The sequence below is a fragment of the Rhinolophus sinicus genome, chromosome 1 (assembly GCF_057876585.1).
Source record: "Rhinolophus sinicus isolate RSI-liver-muscle chromosome 1, RSI-T2T, whole genome shotgun sequence".
NCBI classification, from domain to species: domain Eukaryota; kingdom Metazoa; phylum Chordata; class Mammalia; order Chiroptera; family Rhinolophidae; genus Rhinolophus; species Rhinolophus sinicus.
In genome coordinates this window covers 154403134-154421457 of record NC_142501.1, presented here as the reverse complement: position 1 = coordinate 154421457, position 18324 = coordinate 154403134, and the positions used below count along the sequence as shown (strand labels likewise).

At 33.5% G+C, this 18324-nt stretch overlaps 1 long non-coding RNA gene across 1 annotated transcript; it reads right to left on the bottom strand.

Annotated features, from left to right (window-relative positions):
• Positions 1-11204: 11204 nt before the first annotated feature.
• Positions 11205-16571, bottom strand: LOC141569966 (uncharacterized). The gene is made up of 3 exons (XR_012493704.2): positions 16495-16571; positions 14195-14301; positions 11205-11424 (listed from the first exon to the last, which is right to left on the bottom strand). It is a non-coding gene; the product is annotated as an uncharacterized LOC141569966 (long non-coding RNA).
• Positions 16572-18324: the final 1753 nt, after the last annotated feature.

Genomic DNA, 18324 nt, shown 5'->3' with positions numbered 1-18324 from the left:
AAACTGGCATTGGAATCTAGTTAATATTATCTGTTCAGGAACTATCATCTGTTCAGGGAATGACTCTTAACTAAGAATTAAATTTCCTATAAGATGTTTGATTCTGTTTCCAAATAAAAATTCAAATATAGGAGCTTAAAACTAATCAACATTCGTATAGTAATTTCAATGTGTGTTAATTATATATGCTGATTATGTAGCATTATATATATATGTATATATATATATATATCTCAGAGACACCTTACACACATATATATACAAACCTACCTAGAGTATTGTATATATGGATATATAATATACAAAATATAAAATGTAAATATGAAGGATTGATATTATATTAATATGAAATATGAACCAAACATAAAATATAAAAATATGTTATGGGCTGAATTTTATTCCCTCAAAATTCATATGTTGAAGGCTTAACCCCTCATACTTCAGAATGACTAATAGTTGGCGATAGGGTCTTTAAAGAGGTAATTAAGTTATAATAAGGTTATGAAGATGGGACATAATCCAATATGACTGGTGTCTTTATAAAAAAAGGAAGTTAGAACACAGATATATACAGAGGGAAGACCATGTAAAGACACAGGGAGAAGACAGTCATCTATAAGCCAAGGTGAGAGGCCTCAGGAGAAACCAAACCTGCCAGCACCTTTATCTCAGACTGGTAGCCTCCAGAACTGTGAGAAACAAATTCCTTTTGCTGAAACTGCCCAGTCTGGGATACTGTGGTATCATGTTATGGCAGCCCTTGCAAACTAGTACGCTATTTAATATAGTATATAAAACAAAATTAATTTTACGTTTATTTGTAATCTTGCACATCATTATACACCCCTTGCCTAGCCCAATCTCTTGCACATAGAAAATGCTCAAAAAGCATGATTGCAATAAATTATTTAACTTCTAATGATCCATTTCCTCTGTTTATGCCAAAGATTTAATGCCTATAAAAAACCCTATGAGTTTGTTCATAATGATGAATAAACACCCAGAGCTTCTGAAGGCTGTTTTGATTAAGGCATTAAAAAGACTGACTTGAGCCCTAAAACATTAATTTACTCTAAATATAAATACTTGAAATACACCGTTAACAGAAGGATATTTACTGAATGGTTTAAAAATATAACCCAATCATATGACGTCAACAAGAAACTCACTTTAAATATAACGATATATAGGCAGATTAATAGTAAAAGGATGGAAAAAGACCGATCATACAACTTTATTCAAAGAAAAGCAGACGTGATCATATTAAAATCAGATAAAGAAATAATAGACTTCGGGACAAAGAAAATTACCAGACAGAAAAGGACATTGTATAATGATCAAAGAGTCAATCCACCAAGAAGACATAGCAACCCTATAAGTATATGTAGTAAATAATATATCACCAAAATATGTGAAGCAAAAATCAAAAGAGCTAAAAGGAGAAATTAAAAAATTCAAAATCATAGTTGTAGACTTCAACACCCCTCTCTCAATAAGTGTTAATTAACCACATAGAAAATTGATATAGCATAACTCAACAACACCACCAACAATAGGATCAATTCAACATTTATAGAAAATTCTACCCAACAGAACACATTGTTTTTAAGGGTCCATGGAACATATGCCAAGGTAGATCATATGCAATCATATGAAACAAGCCTCTCAACACATTTAAAATAATTTAAATCATTTATAGTACATTTTCCAACCATAATGGAATCAAACTAGAAATCAATTTTTAAAAAGATAACAGGGATATCACAAGCAACTAAGCAACACATTTCTAAATAACCCATGGGCAAAGAGGAATTCTCAAAGAAAATCTTAAAAATACATTAAACTAAATAAAAATAAAACATATCAAACTTGTGAGACACAGCTAAAAACAGTGCTGAAATTTTAAAAATATAGCATTAAAAACATGCATTAGAAAAAAAAGTCTCAAATAAAGAATCTAAGTTCCCACTGAAAGAACCTAGAAAAAGAAGGACAAAATAAACACAAAGCAAGCAGAAGGAAGGAAATAATAAAGAGTAGAAATGAAAATAAACAATAGAAACAAACAATAAAACAAAATTCTGGTTCTTAGGGAAAAAAGGCAATAAAATTGGCAAAACTCTAGGATAACTGACAAAGGAAACAAAAGACACAACTTACCAATATCAGGAATTATACCAGAGGATCTCTCTGCATACTTGTAGAAATCAAAAGTATAATAAGTTTGCATACGTTTGACAACTTAGACATAATGGACCAGTTCCTTGAAAAAACACAAATTACTGCAACTTATTCAACATGAAATAGATCTTTTTAATAGACTCACAACTACTAAGAAAATTGAAATTATAATTTAGAAACTACCCAGAAAGAAATATCCAGTGTGGTTTATGCCAGGGGTGCAAGAGCTGTTCAATATTCAAATAAAATTAATATAATCCACCATATTAACAAGCTAGAGAAGAAAATTCATGTTTTACTCAATCCATATAAATATCCCCAAGTGATTTTTGACAAACGTACAATGGATCTCTCTAGATTATTTCTTACAACTGCATGTGAGTCTATAACTGCCACAAAATGAAACATCTAATTAAAATTTTTTGAAAAATAAATAAACAAATGTCTTCAATCAGGTAGAACATTTTATAGGAAACCTGACCCAGTATCTTCAAGTCAGTGTCAAGAAAAATAAAAAAAGGAGGTGAAGTAGACTTAAAAAAGCTGTTCTAAATTTTAAAAGAAGAGATATTAATAACATAGTACAATGTGAAGATTTTGATCTGTGTTTTTGTTCAACAATAAAAAAATTGCAAAAGACATTTTGAGGACAAGTAGAAATATTTGAATATGAACTTGATTTTAGAGGATATTAAGGAACATTAGTAGTTTCATTAGGGATGACACAGTTCGTATTTTTTAAATGCCATTTTTTAGAGGGAAAATTAAATATTTAGGGACAAATGTCATGATTCAATTATTTTTCTGTAAATACTATAAAATAGAAAAATACATGAAGTAAATGTTGCAAAAGTTCATAGCTCTTAAATCCATGTGATCGACAAATAGAGGTTCATTAAATTATTTTCTCTACTTTCATGTATATTTTAAATTTTCCATGATAAAAATAAAACTTCTCTTTCTCAGGTTTTCTTCACCATATATAGTCCTATTTCTTTGCTTCCATTTTCAGTAAACTCTGAAAGAGGGATAAATGGTCACTATCTCTCGTTCCTCTACTTCTATCTCTTTCAAACTGTCTCTAACCAGTCTCATGCTCTTCGACTCCTAAAACATATTTCATCAAGGTCACCATTACCTCTATAATGCTAATCCAATGACCAATTTTCCACGTTCATTTGCTCATCTTATTTGAGCCATCAGCAACATCTGACACAGTTGATCCTATTCTTCAATCTTGATACACTTCTATTAGCTTCTAGAACACCGCTTTCCCTTGGTTTTCTTCCTACACTCACTGGTTGATTTCTCTGTCTCCTTTGCCACGTCTTCCTCTATTCCATAATCTCTTAATATGGGAGTGCTGCAGTGATCGTCTATTGGTCTTCTTCTTTTTCTACACTTATTCCCTTGGTAATCTCACCTAGCACTAGAGTCTAATCTATATTTCGATGAGTGCCAAATTTATATCACCAGCCCAGACCTCTATGGCAAACTCTAGACTTGTATATTCAACCTGCATCTCTATTTGGATGCCTAGTAAACATCTAAAACATAAAATGAACAAAACTGAATGCATAATCATCCGCCTCAAAACCTGCTATATCAACATCCTCCCATCTCAGTTGATGACAACTCCATCTTTCAAATTCTCAAGGTAAAGAATTGGAAACCATCCTCGACTCCTCTTTTCCATTCACATTCAATACCAATCCATCAGGAATTCCTAGCAACACTATACTCAAAATGTATCCAAACTTCAATCCCTTTTCATTCCCTCCACCTCTACCACCCTTGTTTAAGCCAGCATCATTTCATCATTTTGTGCTTGGATTGTTGTAATCATTTCCTATATTGGTGCTCCGCTTCCACCCTTATTCTCTATAATGTACTCTCCACAAAGTAGTCAGAGGGACCCCATTAAGAAATTAGGCCAGATCATCATAGTCTTTTGCACAAAGCCCTCCAGTCCTCCCATTTCACTCAGAGAACAGGCCAATATAATTACAACGATGTACAAGGCCCTATGTGATCTGGGCCTTGGTACCGGTCAGACTTACTGCTCTTCCCCTAAAGACGAAGCGTATCCTCCCTCAGGGCCTTTATGAACTTGTTCCCTCTGCTTGGAACATTCTGATATCTGTATAGTTAACCACCTCATCTGTTTCAAGTCTACTCAGATTTTACCTTTTCAGTAGGTCTAACCTGACTACTCTATTTAATACTGCATCCTGCTAGCACCACCATCTCACACATACTCCAACATATGAGTATCTTACATAGCTCTACTTTTTTTCCTATAGAACTCAGTACCATTTTACCAGATATGAATTAGCTTATTAATTATGTCCTTTGTTTGTTGTAAGTTTTTCCTCAGCAAAATGTGAGCTTCATCAGGAAAGAAATCTTTGTTTCTACATCTATGCTTACCACATATTAAGATATCTAAAAATATTTGCTGAATGAATTTTGATTTTAGTATTACATTATCATGTGTGCTGAAAAATAAGAAGGCCAAATATTATATTTACAATATTATTATATTTATAATTCTACATGTTGTTTTCCAAGCTCAGCAGTCCACTGAATCCATAATTAATGTAAAGTAATATACTTTTATACTTAACATCAGATCCATATTTATTTCCAAGACAGTTCTATAGCTTACGCACATTAACACTTGCTTTCCTGTCCTTTTTGCTCAGAAGAACAGAGTCAAACACAAAAATGAAACTCACAAGGTGTGGAAAGATTACCCTGGGTATCTTAATAATGGTGACTGCCACAGTAATAATCGGACTCATTGTTTATTTCGTGACTTATGGTAAGTACTTACAATGTCTGGCTTTCCAGTTACATGGAATGACTCTCCCATTATTGGGCAAGTTAGGAACTTTGAGAATGGGAGAAGGAAAAGAGTCAGACAAGTTTACTTGGCAAAGAAAATTCCTTATGGTTAATAACATTTACTGCAGTCTTTGTTCTTTAATGACCTTTGGCTTAGGGCATGCTGGACCCAGAGATTTGGTATGCTCTTTTTAAAATTCCTGGCAAAGATTCAGGTGCTGGGAGTATATTAATGAATAAAGTAGCCATAGTCTCTACCATTGTTGAACTTATAACTTTCTGAAGAGATAATGAGTTAAACAAATAACTATAAAAGCCTAGAATCTGGGATTCTAAGTTTTCTTATTCCAAAACCTATATATTTTTTTCTCCATATGTTTTTTTTTTCCTATAAAATTATCCCTAAGAAGTATTTTCCATTGTTAAGTGATGAAATAAAAAAGAACAGTCAGTCCAAATTTTTCTATGTATTTGCATGAAATAGAAAAAAGTTATGGGATTCTCAAGTTTGATTTTTCTTAAAAATATCTCTTTGTGCCAGTTCTTTGTGTCCTATTCTTGCTACTGTCTTAAACTCATTCTTTCCTAAACTTTTCAAGGATGAGGACCCTTTTACAGAAAAAACCTTTTTTTTCCTACATTCCCACAATAATTACTTTCTTGAATAAGAGGACAAACAAGTACTGTAAACTTAGTAATGTTTTTTAAATTAACTTATATTTAATTAATTATAACTACTTATGTTTGAAAATCAGTAATATATATATATATATATATATATATATATATATATATGAATCATTGGTTATTAAGTCTAGAACAATGTCCGGTGTGTATATAAATATTCATCCCTAGAATCATCTTCTGCTGCCACCATGCCCCTGCCCAATGTAATTCATGGCTCACAGGTTGGGAACTACTGCTTTAAAACATAGTAGTGTTTTCTTTAAAAACAAAAGAAAACAAAACAAAAACATTTAGAGAAGAGGCTGTCTAGCTAAATAAACATCCATTTCAGTTTATATAAGGGGAAAGAATTTACACGGAGAGAACTAGAGCTGTGCACAGTGGAGTAAAGAGCTCATCTACCCAAGAACTAAGTGTTTACTACTGTGTGCTTCATTTTTCATGCACACCCTTCCATAGACACAGATTCCTTGCTTGTGCCAACACAACCATTGGATAGATTGTAATGCCAGCTGCTACCACTGACAAACCAAGAGTCTTAGTCAGAGCATGGGCCCATGAACCTTTGAATAAGAGATGCTCACTCAAGACACAAAACCTGCTGTCTTTCATCAATGGTGTAAAAGTGCAGGAAACTGGAGATAAGAAAAAGGTATCTAAAGAGGTTATCTTGGAAGATAGGCGAACTGTAATTTCTCATACTATTACGTCCACCCCAATATGTGAAGAATGATTTCCCTTTCATAGCAAGCTGAGAGATGGGTTTTGAAAGAGAGGTCAGTACGGCCTTAAGAAAACTCTTGCAGATTCAGTAACGCAGTGGACTAGAGTTTAACTCACACGCAAATATCTAAAGTGCAAGAGACTTAGAGCTTGTTTAGCAGAGTGAAGAGGAGGTGGTACCCTTGGGCAGTTTAAACAACCAGAGCCTTCGCAACAAACAATGCATAAGTGTTTCCTCTGAAATACATAGACCACCCGGGAAAAAAGCCCCATCATCTTGGGTCCTGTCCAAGAGACCATGTAGAGTGGTAATCAGAGTTCAGGTTAAAGAATAGGAAATATCTCCAGTTGTCTAAAAGCTGAGGATGGAGTAAATGCAAGCTGGAATAGTGACATTCATTTATGTAAGGGAAATTTAGTTAAGATCTCCAGCAATGAGTGGGAAGGGAATTTCAAAGTTCAGAAAAACCTAGAAGGATGTCAGTTTTAAAGGTGTATTAAGTTCCTAGAGCATCAAAGCTAGGTGCCAGATTCTCTACCATTCAAGTAAGGTCCAAATTCAGCTAATGGAGTGGGAAAGGAGGAACAGCAGGGCTGGTGAGTAAAAAGTTTGGGGAGGGAAAACTCTCAACTTTGTCAAGTTCAATTTTTGATTATTATATATGCCTAGGTATTTTAATTTCTGAATTGAGACCACATTTTGTGGTTTATAGTGACCATAGGACTTATTAAAGAACTTTAAAAATTGTACTGTGGTTACAGCCTATAAAATATACTTGTTTGAAATACCAGTTTATATATATTTGTGCATATGTGCATAATCACCACTTTCAGCTTTATTCTAAGGTAATTCTATGTAGTTTCAGTGGGCCTAGAAAAAACAATTCATGTGAGAATGGATATGGCTCTAAGATCTCACTCTTGAATTTAGTCATAGTAATACCTATTTCCCAGAAATTATAAACTTTAGTGGCTTATAAAAACTTCTAAAAAAGAAAATAATCCAAAATTAAATACTTCTGCATCAGAACAATAAGTTTTGTTAATAATGCAAGTTTTCTCAAGTCACCATGAACCTTTAGAAATACGAATAGAACCTCCAGAGACTGCAAAGTACTTTGAAAGGGCTTCCCAATTCCTAGATTGTATTTCTTTTTGTATTTTTTGTATTTTTCTTTTTAAAAGTCATTAAATGGTTTTTCATCTTCAGACTGCCTACCTGGTGCTATGAAATCTTGTGTAAACTAAAAAAATTAAGTAAACCAGAAAGATCTTTTTAAGAACCTATATATTTGTCACTGAACAAACAAAATCTCAGTCAGACTAGCCAAATTGTATACTTTTTATCCAGATGCTTGGGCATCATGTAGAGGCAGCCTTATGATGTTCTTCATTTGAATGAAACTTCCAGTATTATTTTAAGATTTTCTATTAATAGTTCACTACTCCAGACTCTAAACTTGGAAGCAACCAGCCACCTTCTCACAATAACTACTCTTCTCCTACCAACCCTGCTGACACCTTGATTTGGACTTCTGGCCTATAAAATTGTGAAAGAATAAATTGCTATTGTTTAAAAAAATAGCTACTCTTCCTCTTGAGCCAGTAATTAGTTAAATAAGGACAGCTGCACAAACCAAAGCAAAGCAAAAATATTCACTCCAAGATACCTGCTTTTTTCTGCTTCACATGACTATATCCTGATAATGTCATATTTTCTATTTGGTTAACTTTTTAAGAGATAGATGATAGATAAACAGATAGATAAAATGGGAAAAATAATAAGGGCATCTGAAACTGTAGACAGATTCAATTCAACCAGCATTCGCTGGGTGACTGCTATTAAGTGATTAGTGGTAGGTACGAGGCTAGGCGCTACAATGGGGGTAATAGCAGTAATGGAGGAAAGCTTCTAGAGCATCACACTCACCCTTGCACTTTTAAAGGCGCTCAGCATCTAGAGCAAGGTCAGCACTTTTTCCCTGTAAAGGACCAGATACTATTTCTTTTCCTCTTGGTGAGCCATTATAGTCTCTATTACAATTACTCAAGTCTACTGCTGTAGTGCTGAAGTAGCCAATAAGCAAAAAAGTGAACATGGCGTGGTTGTTTTCCAATAAAATTTGATTCATAAACACTGAAATCTTAATTTCATATCATTTTTATGTCATAAAATATTCTTCTATAAACTTTTTTTCAACTTTTAAAAAATATAAAAAACATTTTTAGCTCATAGGCCCTATAAAACCGAGAGGCAGGCTCTATTTCAGAGTTTGCAGACCCCTGATCTAGAGCAGTGAAACTTAATCCTGGCTGTACCTTAGAATCACCTGGAAAGCTTTTTTAAAAAACACTAGTGCACAAGCTCCATTCTCAAAGATGTTGTCTATAGTGGAAATTGTCATTTTCAAAGCTCCCCAGGTGATTCTAATATGCAGCCAATGTTGAGACCACTGATCTAGAGGGAGACAGATACACATAAGACTCAGATACAAATAAGTTCAGAGGTCAGTGGTCCAGGCTCAGTATGTCACTTCAGGATGGCAGGGACCCAGGCTCATTCTATGTCTTTGCTCCACTATGACTGACTTTGCCCAGATCATCTCAATGTCCAAAGTAACTGTGCCAGTTCTGGCTATCATGTCCACATTCCTGCCAGACAAAAGGTAGAAAAGGAAGAAGAGTGTGTTCTCCCTCAGTAAGAAAACATCTCAGTAGTTTGCACATACCACTTTACCTTCCATTCCATTTGTCAAACCTAAATGCATTAGATCACTCTTAGATGTAACAGAGGCAGGTAAATGTAGTTTTTTGTTTGTTTGTTTGTTTGTTTGTGGTTTTTTTGGGGGGGTAGCATCTGCTCAGCTAAAAGTCACAAATTGTATCACTATAGCAAAAGGGAAGAAATTATATCAATAAATAACCATAGTTTTTCTCCTCAGGTTAAAATGGTGAAGGGATTAAGAAATACAAATTGGTAGTTACAACACAGTCACGGGGATGTAAAGTACAGCATAGAGAATATAGTTATAATGTTGCAACAACTATGTATAGTCCCAGGGGAGTACTAGACTATTGGGGAGGGAGATGAGATCACTGAGTAAGTTATATAAATGTCTAACCACTATTCTGTACACCTGAAACTAATGTAAAATAATATTGAATGTCAACTAACTGAAAAAAATAATAATTAAAAAATTCTATTTCAGTAGTTTAGGCTGTAATTGGCGAGGAAATTGGCCGTTAAGATTGCCAGTAAAGTTTCTGGATATGCACGGAGAAAGTTAATCTTTTTTGGTGATTTTCTCACTACTACTATTTCAGGATGATATTTCCAAATCTTCCTGTGCTATAAATGGAAACTATTAGCCCCCCAAATAGCAACTTCACTTTCAAATAGGAAATGAAAGTGAAAAATATGAGTCTAGGGAAAAATAATTCCTTCTAAAACTTATTTGCTTTGTTTCCTTGCTTTCAAAGACCAAAATGATAAATATGAGAGTTTCTTTTTCTAGAGTGTCTCTTCAGTGCCAAGTTTAATGTGAACTCTAATAATTTCTGTAAAAGGCATCTCTTTGACTCTCTGGAGGCACGTTTGGGAAAATCTGGCATTAAACACAAGTCTTAAATGTGGATACCAGAAGCCAAGGATCAAACTGAGGGTATTTAAGGTGATTCATATCTTCTAAGATAACAGCTGCCAAGAATGAGAGTAATCAGTTGCCACTGGAACCCAATTTTGAGTAAATAAGTCACCATACCTGAGAAAGAGTTAGGTATGAAACCCTAAAGAAGTACACTGATACTTTTATCAGTTAATTATAAGCCCACAATATATGTATGATCCTGACCACACAAAAAAATCATATTTCTCATAGGTTAAGTGGCATCTTAAAAGAAAACTCAACATAAATCCATTTCCTTGAACAATATTTTTAGATTAGTTTTAAGTAATTTTTTAAAAGCGCAAGGAGGCGTATTAGAGGAACCTGGCAGAGAGCACATGACCAAATGAATTAAGTTAATATTGGCTGTAATGGGACAAATTGATATCAGGTCCCTAATGGTTGCAAAGGACACATCACTACCGTGATATTATTGGCCAAAAAAATAAGTAAATCATAATCTAAATCTAATCATGAAAACCATCACTTTTATTCAAATGTCAAGCCACACAGAGCATCCATTTTCTGTAATCGCTAATAGTGTATTTAAATAGCTAATCTTTCTTTAGCATTCTATGGAGTCCATCTGTTTTAATTACTCTTCTTTTTCAGAAATTTCTAAGTTATGCTGGGCCATTAGCACTATCCAGATTAGATGCGCATTTTCTTAATCCTGGTCTACACAGAGCTGATGGAACATTCAGATGGTACCTAAACACTACATTCTCCTTCCTGATATCCCAGGACCCCACCTCATCCCACATAGGAATCTTGGATATCACCACCTTCCCACATTAATCTGTCATAAAGAACATTTTTCAAAAGTTACAGATCATTAATCCATTGGCATTCAGTAGAAATTGTTCAAGGCATATCAAAAGTCTGAATGGAGAAAAGGGAGAGAAGGCGCTGGGATTTAGAGTATGCTAGAGTCAAAGTTGACTTTCATAGAAAGAGAAGGAGGAAAATGTAGTTGAAAACAAACTTGTTAAGCAGGAGCACCAGACGTACAGAAGTAAATGTTTGCATGTTATAAAACTATGGCATTTCAGAAAAATAAGAGGACAGAGCCCCTGACCAGGACATGACATTTACCTGAGAACCTTCCATTTCTTCCTCTTCTCTTCCTTCTCTGGGTTTCTTCTTCAGGTAAGATTACATGGAGAAATCACATCTGCATCTTGAGACTATGCCGTTAAAGGCTTTGGCATACACCCTTCACCTGAAACCACCACTGCCACAAGCAGAAGGGCCTTAAAATGCAGGAAAGTTCACCGTTCCTTGTTCGTTATCACAGGAGAGATTCTGGAACAATGAGGTCCTACATGGAAACCAAATTTTGATTTTCTCCATTCCTGTCTTCAGGGACCCTCCTTTCTCTCAGATGCCCCCAAATTCTGCTACAGCATGGATAACATGGACGGCAAGGCCTCGCCCCTACCAATCCTCCCTGTTGCCTCCCTTTGGACTAAAGGCTGAACTGAGCTCTCAGAAATATACTCAAGAGCCCTCATACTTAACCCTGGTCTCACCTTAGAATCACCTGGAGCACTTAATTAAAACAACATTGATGTTCCCACACCGATAGGCTCTGTGGGAGAGGGCACAAGTGATGATCGTTCTTAAAACTCCACATGTGATCCGAATTGGAACCCTGAGCTGAGAGCCACTTACAAAAGCCTTGCTTCTTAAGATTAAATGTGCATAGAAATCACTTGGATGGGTGTTAACTAGATTTACTATGGTAAATATACATATATCATGTCTCAAACTCTCAATATATACATATATCAAACCATTATTTGTACACCTGAAACTAATATAATGTTACATGTCAATTATACCTCAAATTAAAAAAAAAGTCACCTGGAAATCTAAAAATAAAAAATATATTGAAATACAAAGAGAATTATCAGAATTTTCCCTGGAGCTCTTAACCCTAGCCCAGAAAGTGACCTGGATTATTTGAAAATATGATTCTTCTAGGAAGGAAAAACCAATGAAAATAACAGGCCATCCTAGGTCATTTTCTCTACTTAAAGTCTAGGTTACATATGAAGGAGAGGAGTTAATCCTTTGTTATGAGAGTTTGTTAGTTCCTCTGAACGCATCAGTACCTTTTACTCAGTTTACTACCATACCTTCTAATTAAGGGTTCAGGGCTCCAACAGGATAACAGCGCTAGACAATGGCTTTCCTCTTTAGTGTTGAAACTTATTTAGTAGTCCAACAAGTTAATATAACTTAAGACTGCCTCAATGCCCTAGAGTCTCAACCCTGATATTCTAATAGAAAAATAAAGTCATACAACATACGAATTAAAATATATAACAACAAAATATTATGTTCCTTTGGAATTTTCTTTTTCTAAGCTTCACTGAGATACAATTGACATATAACACTATGTAAGTTGAATGTATATGAGTTAATCTGGTACACTTATATATTGCAAAATGATTATGACCATACATATATATATATATATATATATATATTATTTCAGATGTTTCATTGTTAGTGTACAAAAATACAACTGCTTTCTATATGTTGATTTTATATCCTGCAACTTTACTGGACTCAATTAGTTCTAACAGTTTTTTGGTGGAATGTATAGAATTTTCTATACATAAAATCATATCAGGGGGTGACCCGTTAGCTCAGTTGGTTAGAGCACAGTGCTGGTAGTACCAAGGTTGCCGGTTTGATCCCTGCATGGGGCACTGTCTTTAAAAAAAAAAAAAAAAAAAATCATATCATCCACGAATAACAATTTTACTTCTTCTTTTCCAATCTGGATGTCTTTTATTTATTTCTCTTGCCTGACTGTTCTGGATAGGATTTCTAGTACTATGTTAAACAGGAGTAGTGAGAGCAGGCATTCGTGACTTGTTCCTGACCTTAGAGGAAAAGCTCTTAACCTTTCACCATTGAGTACCATGTTAGCTGTAGGTTTGTTATATGTGTAGATAGCCTTTATTATGTTGAGGTTTGTTTCTTCAGATCCAATGGGTTGCACATTTTTAAAATGTGAAAGGAGGCACATCTTATTTTGTCAAATGTGTTTTCTGCATCTGTTGAGATGATAATATGATTTTTTAATCTTTTATTCTATTAATTCGGTGAATCACATTTATTGATTGGTATATACGGAACCATTCTTACATCCTAGAGATCAATCCCACTTGATCAATGTGTATTTTAATGTATTGTTAAATTCAGTTTGCTAGTATTTTGTTGAGGATTTTTACACCTATGTTCATCAGGAATATTGGTCTGTAGTTTTCTTTTCTGGCTTTGGTATTAGGATAATGCTGGTCTCATAAAATGAGTTTAGAAGTGTTTCATCCTCTTCCATTTTTAGATAATTTTGAGAAGGATTGATATTAATGTTCTTTAAATGTTTGGTAAAATTCACCAGTGAAACCGTGTGGTTTTGGGCTTTTCTGTGTTAGGAGGTTTTTGATTACTAATTCAATCTCCTTACTCATTATTGGTCTGTTCAGATTTTCTATTTCTACATAATTCAGTCTTAGACAGTTGTATGTTTCTCAGAATTCATCCATTTTTTTCTTTTGTTACTGTTTTCAGCTTAAAGTCTATTTTGTCTTATATAAGTATAGCTACCACAGCCTGGGTATTATTGTTTTTGTCATCTTTGACTTTTTAATCCAAGAAAAATGGTATCTCATTTTATTTTGCATTTCTTTGATTGTTTGTTGAGTGTACAGGAAAGATTTTTCCAAATAATTAACTTCACTTACATGAAAGATTTTCTCAGTGTTACAAAATGCTTTTCCTCCCCCATCTCTTTTTCTGCTCTCTCTCCTTTCTCTTTCTAAACTTTCCCTCTCTCTCTCTCTCTCTCTCTCTCGCTCTCTCTCTCTCTCTCTCTCTGTCTCTCTCTCTCTCTCTCTCCTCCCAGTCTATGTGAAGGGAGCAATGGGACCTGAGAAAATTTACAAAAAATTTTTAAATTCTACTATATTAAAATAGTACAGTCTAGCCTAAGCTTGAACTTTAACCTTTGCTTTACTTTTCTAAAATCATAGGTTAGATTTTTTTGTTCTATTTACTTAATGTGCAGTACTTACAAGTCATGTCTCATTTTATTTTCTTCTTTATTCATTTTCATTTCTTCGGCACTTCATAAATGATAAAACCTAGGACTCCCCTAGGACTGGATTTTCCAAAATGTAATCTGCGATGATCACAAAAGCTAAGATTATTATCTATGCTTTAATATAATTCCAGCTCATAGTAACATATCTGTCTCCAGACTGCCCAGACTTAAAAACTGCAACAATGAAATTTTACATTAAAAATTCTGAATACAAACTTGGGTAAAGTTATAATTTCATAAACATTCCTCTGTCATAGTTGTTTCAACAATCACTAGGAATCAAGTTTATTTAAATGTTGAGATACCTGAAATTTTATCAGAGTATTATATTTGACATGATTTTCTTAAGAATGAAAGTAGTTACAACAGTGCCAGGTGGGTACTAGACTAATCAAGGGGGATCACCACATAAATTATATAAATTCACCACTACACTATGCTGTACACCTGAAACTAATATAAAGTAAAATGAATGTCAACTATAAATAAATATATTTTAAATAATAGATAATTTAAAAAATATTTTAATATTAAAAAAAAACAAGAATAAAAGTAGTTATACAATGAGCAAAGTGAGAACTTTTTTTTTTTCTCTCCTCAGGGAAGACACCTTTCTACTATCACATCAGCTTTAAAGTCAATAATATTGACTATGACAGCGAATTTGAAAAGTCATATTCACAAGAATATATGGACGTAAATAAAAAGACAGTGTCTTTGGTAAGTTGACATTTTTTTTCTGTGCATTATTTTTTTAAATGTTATGCTCCTAGAAGTGCCAGAATCCTAGCATTCACCTTCCAAGTTAGAAATGATTGGTCATTTCATACTATTTCTCACCACTACTTTAGTTCTAAATTAGGACAGTCAGCCCTTTCAGAAAGTTGGTTAGAAAAACATGTACAGGGCAAAAGCAAAAAACTTAAAAGGACACATTTTGAGAACACCTAAGAAATGACTGACAATGAATATTTCTAATGTAGTAATAAGTTAAATTAATGAAATATATACTATCTCCATGATACCTGACAAAGGCCATACTGTTTCTGCTCCTAAACTAAGGAGTCCTTCAAGGAAGAGAAATAGCCAATGTAGGAGAGAGCATATAGCCCCAAAATAAAGATTATCATGTAGCTCCTTAGTGTAAAGTGAAAATTTTTTAATGTTTACTTAAGAATATGCTTTGTTTTAAATTAACCTTTACCTGACTAAAGAGCTAATGAAGAGTCTTGACTGCCCCTTGGATATGAGACTTTATCAATGATACCACTTTAATTAGATCAAATAATTTTATCAACCAAACCAAATGCTGCCAAGAGCAGTGGTGGCATCACTCATCTCCCATTTCCTTAAGCAGATTCCTGACAGGACATCTGCAGACCTAGGCCTATCTGACTAGAGCTTGTGGTCTTTCTATAACATGCCACTACCTCCTGGTTTCCGATAAGTTCAAAGTCTTTAAAAGTCTTGGTGTACTTTTACAATTATAGTAAGAGTGAGTATATAGAAAATGGAGACAGAAAACTCCACTTTTAGTTTAGCTTTGTAATAAAAAGGAAATGACAAGGAAATAATATAATACAATGGTTAAGAAACTTTGGGTTCAGAGTTCTTATTCAATTCTAAGTTTACACACTTACTGGCTATATGTCCTTAAACAAATCACTTAATGTCTTCACATCTCAGTTTTTTCAACTAAAAATGAGATGGAAAATACCTATATCATATAATTGTTGTAGGCATTACATAAGATGAAATATGTCATATTCTTAGCACAAGTTCTATTATTTTGTAAGCCTTTAAAAAAAGATAGCCTAAAAAATTACCAAAAACAGAAGCATCATGAATATTCTTAATAAGTTATAACTATATAACACAATTGATATATAACTTTAAAATAGTTCTAAACATACCCAAACTTTTCTGCTATAAATTCTGATCAACTCCTTCAAATCAATTAATCTATGTTTACTTCAAAAGTACATATTCTAAAACAATCAGTGTTATCAATTATCATATCATCTTGGTCAATCAACTACCAACCCTGACATCCTGCTACAGGCTCCTTTCACAGCTCTCATTACCAGTTTCTAACTCACCTGTATTTAAAAAGTCACCAGCTCTTTCTCATACTTTTCCATTTACATGCTTTTACATAAATACAATGATGTTCCATGTATTATAATTATTACCATGTAGACAAGATTCATTAAGGACAACACTGGTGATAACAGCATGTACCAACTGGAGTCATGAATCATTCAAACTTACCTATTAGTCATATTATAATACCCACAGCCTATTTTTCTTCTAATTTCCAGTAAATAATTCTTGTGATAATTTACTGTAAAAAGAGGAAAGGATTTGGTTAAAAAGAAAAGATACTGCTTTATTACAAATGGTAGTTTTTTTTAATTACAGAAGATAAGGCTTCATAGGGAACACTTTCATATTTTAGATACATGGTTTTCTAGTGGTCAATTCAAAAAGAAGTCTCTATGTCATTTATTATTTTTTGTCACTCTCCAGCAGATACAATACCCAATTACAGTGAATAGAAATTCTAAAAATTAGAAGTGAGGCAGTACCTTAACAATAATAAGTAGCTTTACTAATTGTCACTATTAACCTAAGCATTTTATGTATTAACTTATTTAATCCTCACAACATTCCCATTTCTATATGAGGAAACTGAGGCACTAAGAGGTTAATGTACCCAAAGTTGTACTGAAAGCGTGCTTCCATCTTCTCTATGGTTTATTGTTCTATAATTAAAGAGCATGCAAATACAAAATCTTGAGCACATTTCAGATAACATTGATTTCACATGGCCAGTCAAATATTCCAAATGTTTAAACCAATTCTATGTGGTTTTCACATATAAATACATTAGATTATAGAGGACCGAAATGATACCTGATATGTGTAAGGTACTAGAGATTATTCATACAAAACAGGCCAGCCAAACTCATTCATTAAACTATTGACCAGAGAATCCAAAAGCAGGGGACATCTTTGGTCACTATATAACCAGGGCATTTGTCAACTATATTTTCCAAGGAGCTAACCTGACCTTAGTACGAGCATATGCACCTTTGTTCATGTACCTTTCTTTGGGGAAGCCTATCAAATGATATATTATCTATGGAATTCATCAGGTTTAGAAATATATCATTTAAAAAAGGTAATAAAGTGAAGAACAATATTCAGGACTCCTGTTCCATCTAGTATGGATTAGCAGTGTTTCACTTTGAGTAAAAATTATGTTAGTATTTATTCAGTTTCATGCCCAAAACATATCAGAAAACCGAAAATCCAACAGTCGTTCTAAATTCAATATTACTGTACTCTCTGATCCAGGCTATTTTTCAAAGAAAATAATAATCTGATGTATTAAATGAAAATCATTGTACATTAAGTTTCTAGTAAAGAACTTTGTACATTAATGTACAAAATCATTGTACATTAAGTTTCTAGCAATGAATTAAGAGAATCTAAAGTTTATCCAAAAATGTAACCATCATTACAGAGCAATTATTCATATTTCAAATGATATGAGGACAACTTATAAAAATTACTGATATATTAGTTTTGTTTTTTTTCTACAGTTGGAAAACAAGGATAGCAGAAATAAATACCAGATATTCAGGATACCTGTATACATGTGGGAAGGTGGTTACTGTAATATAGCAGAAGGGAATATAGACCCAACTTCCACTCCATATCTGAGAATTCCAAACTAGCAAACATGTGCTATCTCTTTTGTATACACTTTTGGGGTATTTGTCATGTGAGGTAGGATTTTCCTGCCTTTATAATAATGTATCATCTTATAATCCTTTGTCACACACTTAACAGCATAATTTAACAATATGATTACACCACCAACAAAAACTTTTCCTATATATTTGTGAGCTGATTTGAAAGACATAGTTTAAAACACTGGATGATTTATGTAAAAGTTAATTATAAATGAATATGGTAAACAATACAGTACTGCTACTACACTAAAATTTTGTAGAGACCAGAAACTCCTCAGAAATTAGAGTTCCCAATTACTTTCTAGAATTTTTTCCTCTACCTCATGTAATATAGTTATTT